This window comes from Labeo rohita, chromosome 22 (assembly GCF_022985175.1).
Source record: "Labeo rohita strain BAU-BD-2019 chromosome 22, IGBB_LRoh.1.0, whole genome shotgun sequence".
In the NCBI taxonomy this organism is placed as follows: domain Eukaryota; kingdom Metazoa; phylum Chordata; class Actinopteri; order Cypriniformes; family Cyprinidae; genus Labeo; species Labeo rohita.
This window is the reverse complement of record NC_066890.1, coordinates 9,435,753-9,442,314: the sequence shown is the minus strand read 5'-3', so window position 1 is coordinate 9,442,314 and position 6,562 is coordinate 9,435,753.

The following is a 6,562-nucleotide window of genomic DNA, read 5'->3' as shown; positions in this document are numbered from 1 at the left end:
ATATAATGATACCTAAAAAAAACAAACAAACAAAAAAAAATGCAACAATAAGCCCGCAAAGCTGTTGTTGTTCCATCTTGACAGATGACAGCTGAGCGAAATCCCGGAAAAAAAACGTGGAACTTTGACCAATGAGAGGACAGTTTACTCGATCGTGACTTGTAGTAACACATTTGGTCCAAATTTGTTACTTGTAGTAACAAATTTGCTGTGTGAAAGCGAACCGCACCATGAATAAAAAGCAACACTGTAATAATTTTAACCCATGTTTTCGGAACAAAGCAATCGTTCTACAGGTGTGAAAGCACCCTTAGTTTTACAAAATAGATCACTTCCAGAGTGCAGACCAACAATTTAATTAAGCTGGCTTGAGAAAGCCAACTTACTAAAATCCGACTTAAACTTACAGTTATTATTATTCTTCTGAGACTAAAATGATCAACTCTAAGTCCTCCTAGAGCTTTAACTCTACAAACTCCAAACTCAGTCCAGATCTACAGACTGATCTGACCGGGTGTGCTATATCTTTTCTAACTGATCCGACTTGCGGTTTTCCTAAAAATGACGATTAAAACTGGGAAAAATCCCATAGACTTACATTGAGGGAACGTTCAAATGAGCCAGCACTTTTCAAATTCCAACTGTCAAAACTCCCAGAATCCTCCCTGGTGAAAAAAACAGCATATGCTGGTAGGTATGTTTTGATGCTGGTTTAAGCTGGTCCTTTGCTGGTTTATGTTGGTCCTTTGCTGGTTCATGCTGGTCCTTGACCAGCAACATGACCAGCATAAACCAGCAAAGGACCAGCTTAAACCAGCATCAAAACATACCTACCAGCATATGCTGTTTTTTCACCAGGGCTTTGAGACTCAATCAAACTTCCCTTCTATGTACTGTATTTCTAATCCATTTAAGCTCATTCAAACTCATCTATCTATCTATCTATCTATCTATCTATCTATGGCTAGCAACCAGAATCATGCTAGTAACTTGCTAATCATGCTAGCAACCTGCTAACCATGTTAGAAACATGCTAGCAACCTGCTAATCATGTTAAAGACATGCTAGCAACCTGCTAATCATGCTAAAAACATGCTAGCAAACTGTGAATCATGCTAGAAACATGCTAGCAACCTGCTAATCATGTTAAAGACATGCTAGCAACCTGTTAATCATGCTAGAACATGCTAACAACCTGCTAGCAACATGCTAACAACCTGTTAATCATGCTAGAAACATGCTAGCAACATGCTAACAACTTGTTAATCATGTTAAAAATGTGCTAGCAAGATGCTAGCAACTTGTTAATGTTAATGTTGCTAATGTAACAATACTAACATGTTAATTATCTATCTATCTATTTGTCTATCTATCTGACATACTGCATTCAAACTTTAACCTTTTAAAACTACTTTAAACCAAACTATTTCAGACTGAAAACCATCCAAACTTAAATCTTTTTAAAACTTCTTAAACTTTTCAAACTTTTTAAAACTTTCTGGTCCGGCTTTCTCAACTTTTTTTATCTAGTTTAACCTTATGACGCAAAAGTAAAGCATGCTGAGCTTGATTAGGTGGTAAAAGTACAAGCAGTCAAGCATTTTTACTCCATAAATCTACACAAGTTGCACTTACATAATTAAAATTAAAAGAAGTAAATGTGATATAATATTTAAATCGAAAATAAATGTAACTAGTTTTTATTGGATATTTTATCTTATTTAACCATATTCATGATACTGTAACTATTATGTCTTGCTTACTTTCCCACAAACAAATGCACATAACTGGAACTAATTAAATTCAATAGTAATGACAGAGCCTTTCGATTCGCAGCGTTGCATACTACTGGATTTGTGCTACAACTGAAGTGAATGACAGCTTATGAGGGATCGCTCGTTGCTCGCTTTCTGTAGCCTATGTAACTTTAAGTCAATGGCTACCAGCAACTGTCTGGTTACCAACATTCTTCAAAATTCCTTCTTTTGTGCTCAACAGAAGAAAGAAACTTGTACAGGTTTGAGGATAAGTAATTTGAGGCAGGTGTTATATTTTTGAGTCTTAGTCATTTGTTCTGTATTATAGATCAGAGGTTGATTTTAGATTAGATTACATCTTCTGTTTGCCTTTTGTGGAACCTACCCATGAAAATGTGTTGATGTATTAATACATAACATATTACTAGAAACTGTAGTCATGTGTTGTTTTACACTGGCTAAACATTGAGAGCAATAATAATAAAAAAAATAAATAAATAAAAAAAAAAAAAACCACATACATTTTCAGGTAATATGAAAGTAACATTTTTTTGTTTTGTCAACCTGTTTTGTTAAAAAGCGCTGTATAAATAAATGTGATAAAATGAAACCCATAAGCTCTACTAAAGCAAGTCCATGTGTGTGTATATATATTTACAAACAAATCTGCAGATAAATCAAAAAAAAAAAAAAAAAAATCATAATTGGCTTGAATAGGTTACACCAAAAATCATTTCTGTCGAACAGATCACAAACAGCTCAAGGTAGTAACTTTGCATAATTGTTTTTTTGCACCATGTACACAAATATGTTACATCTGTCTGTCTGTGTCTACATAAACCATACATAAATCTGTTACTTCTTTCAGTAGAGATATTATCCAAATAATTTAATGTGTTACTTGCAGTTTGGTGTGCACCCGCTTCGGATGTTATCACTCGATTGAATGGGCGTTATCAGTGGTTATCAGCTCATTGATATGGGCTAGAAGGGACCTGCTGCGCCTACTGGTAGGCTCAGAAGGCTGTTATCATCCACCCAAATGGTTAATCACCGCACGCATGCATGACGGTGAAATTACCACTGGTGTACCAGCAGGGGCGATCGTTTCCCCAACGCCATCAACTCCATGCGGACCAATGACCAATGATTTAGTGCATTAATTTAAAATTTGCCTGTGGTGGGAAAAAAATGTAACAAGTCCACACATTTACCGTATTTTTACTGTAGTAACTGTCGTTCGAACACATCGTGTATTCAGTGTAACCACAAAACATACCATGGTTTTACCACCGTAACCGTAGTTTTGCTGTGGTATTTGTAGTTAAAGCACAGTAACCTCAATGCTTACTATGGGTTTACCTCAGTAACTGTAGTTTTACTGTGGTAATTGTAGTAAAAGCACAATAACCTTGATTCTTACTATGTTTTTTTACTACAGTGACTGTACTTCACTTTGGTACAGTAACCTCAATGCTTATATGGGTTTACCTTAGTAGCTGTAGTTTTACTGTGGTGTTTGTAGTTAAAGCACAGTAACCTCAACGCTTACTTTGGGTTTACCGCAGTAACTGTAGTTTTACTGTGGTATTTGTAATTAAAGCACAATAACCTCGATGCTTACTATGGGTTTAACTGTAACTCAATTACTGTAGTTTACCTCAGTAACTCTAGTTTTACTGTGGTATTTGTAGGTAAAATAACAACAACATCTGCACAGTAACAACAACACTTACAATGTTTTTACCACATTAAATTTTTTAACTGTATGCTATTTGTAAAGCACAGTAATGACAACGCTTGCCACGCCTTTAATACAGTTTTGTGAAGTAATTGTAATTCAGTATTTTGTTTCTGTCTTGCAGTTACATCGGATCACACAGTGGCTCTTTTAAGAAGCCATCTCTTGTAAAGGTTCTCTCTGTCTCTTTCTCTCTCTCAACTTTTCCTTTCCTGTTTTTCCAAACAAATCTGTAATTCATTTACACATAGTAGCCTCTCTTTCTGTGGTTCATCATGGCATATTTTTAAAACTCAGAATCAAATTTTGACCAATTCTTTCAGAAAGCTGCTAGAATTAACAGGAAACTTGAACTTCACAGGTCATTAACACAATGTATCAACATGTATTTCTCTTTGTTTCAGCTGAAAGTAAAGACCAGAGGAAGGCCTGTCATGGGATTTGAATTAGGCCGTATTGAGCGTTTACGGAGAACATCAAAAGCTGCAAAGGCAAACATTTCCAATGGTATGTCTGTTTGTCTGAGCACCTTGACTGAACTGTACTACAGTTATATTTGCACATCATGTGATATTTCTTAAATTTTGGTTTACATACCCCACGGCCCTATCAAGAAGAACAAAGTATCATGTTGAAGTAGTGATAATTCATGCAATTTACCAAGTCAACAAATTCATGATATTGGACAAGTGTACTTATACAAAATTTTACGACTGTCACTCCTGCTGCTGTCATTGGCCTTAGTTTCAACTCTCATGTAGTTTGTGCCCATTTGTGCCCCAGTGTTTATATCATCAAGTTTATATTAAGTCCATTGAATTCTTTAATAACCTTTACAAATTAGTGCCATCTCTTCCCGTTCTAACAGTACATGATATCTGTTCACACCTCAGACTCAGCCTTTCTTTCAATGTTGGTTTTTATTAAACACATCTAAGAAACGAGTCTGGAAATGTTAGTTTAGACAAATCAGATCTTCAGTTAATTTGGCCAAATCAGATCACTTAAAGCTGTTCACACCAAGAACAAGAACTATATATAATGGTAAATATTTAAGCATCCATACCAACAGACGATAACGGTCTATACATGTTGTTTTCTGCCGCGGTGTGGACTCATCCTTGGTGTAAAGAGGCCTTTAAATTGCTTACAACAATGATGTCAGCATATAATCATATTTAAAATTGTTCATATTAATATAGCTTGCTATTGGACAATACAGCTTTTTCTAATGCTGCTTTCCTCTCACTCTGTTAAACTTACACACAAGATGTTTCCTTTCTCTGCCTATTTCGCTTCCTCTTATTCCTTTACTCCTTCACTTACACATTCTTTTGTGCCGTGTTGTAAGTTTTTGCATGATGGCCTTTTCTCAGACTCTGAATCTGATGTGTACAGATGAACTCAGGAGCCTGTTAAAGTTGCCAGGGAATGTGAGCTTGAAGTTTATTATTATAACTGCTTAATTTATGTTTAAACAAAAATAATAATTAAACATTGGGTCAATAGATATTTTCTTGTTTTACAGCTGAAGACCAAAAACGCAAAGAAAATCAGTCATAGCTAGCAAGTCAAACCGGTCCTGATGAATGAGGAATGAACATGGCCTTCTTGAGCCCAAACAGAAAAAGACAGAGAGCTGGAAAGTTGCACTTTCCATTGGTATGTATGTACTTAAGCAATGCAGCTGTGTGTGTGGTACCAGCATTGACATTTATCTCTCAAAAGACAGCAGTTACAGTTACTTCAAGTTTTTTACACATGCATCTTTTTATAGCTCCTAGAATGAGCAAATCAACTCTGCCATTATCTTTGGAATTTGGGCAGGAAATGACCGAATATGGTGAGTACTGACACCTACACCTGCATTCACCAACAGTATTTCTCTGGAGTTATTGTTGACTTATTATTTTGTGGGTATGTTTGAAGGAGGATGAAGCCACATGATGAAGAGATCAATTCAGTGGCCACCAAGTGCAGCACTGCAGCCTGAACCCATCAGGTATCTGCTGTGAGGCCTGCATTCATGAACGGCTCTACTGTGACAGCTCAGATGTTCTGGCGCATAAAGGTACACTTCACAACTGATCAACTGCAAGATAGTTATGGAGGGATTCTTTTGGCCCATACCTCCATCAACCTCCAACAGGAGTCAGTGGTAAATCCAGTGCAACGATTATAAATAAAAATACTGTTTATTGTTTATTAATTCACCACATTATAAATACTTATTTTATCCCTCCAGGACATCTACACCAGGTGGTGTGTGAGGAGGACCGTCAGAGTCTCCAGCCACCCGAGCCATGAACTGCTCTTACCGTTACCATCAGGCAGATGTTATTGCAGAACCTACACCAGCAGACTGCAAGACAATTTCTTTCCACAGGCAATCAGACTGAACTGAACTTGTACCAGTAACACCACACACAGCATCAACCTCATATGTACTGCACTCTATCATTTACACTGACTGGACTCTGACTCACTATTATTCTGTATCCTGACATTCTGTTTGCACTAGTTAATACTGTAGTGCACTGCAATGGTATATGTGTACTGTGATTATTGTGTTTATTACTGTTTTCATTTCATGCTCTCTGTATGGTATAATATTTACCGTACGTTGTGTTGCATACAGTCATGTGAAAAAGTTAGGACACCCTATTGAATTCCATAGTTTTCCATATCAGGACATCATTAAAACAAAACTGGTCCTTGGCTGGTCTTAAAATTTTGAAAATAAAACCTCAGATGAACAACAACGCATGACAAATTGCACCGTGTCATTATTTACTGAACAAAAATAATGCCAAAATGGAAAAGCCATGTGTGACGAAGTTAGGACATTCTTACTGTTAACATTGGAATTAAGCGGGTAAATAACAGTCACTGCTAATCAAATACCTTTGATTAACTGATCATAAGCAAGTCTGAGCGCCTCTATAAAAGCATGAGTTTTGGCAGTTTGCTGGTCTGGAGCCTTCAGGTGTGTGTTAACACGATGCCAAGCAGGGAAGACATCAGCAATCATCTTAGAGAAGCAATTGTTGCTGCCATCAATCTG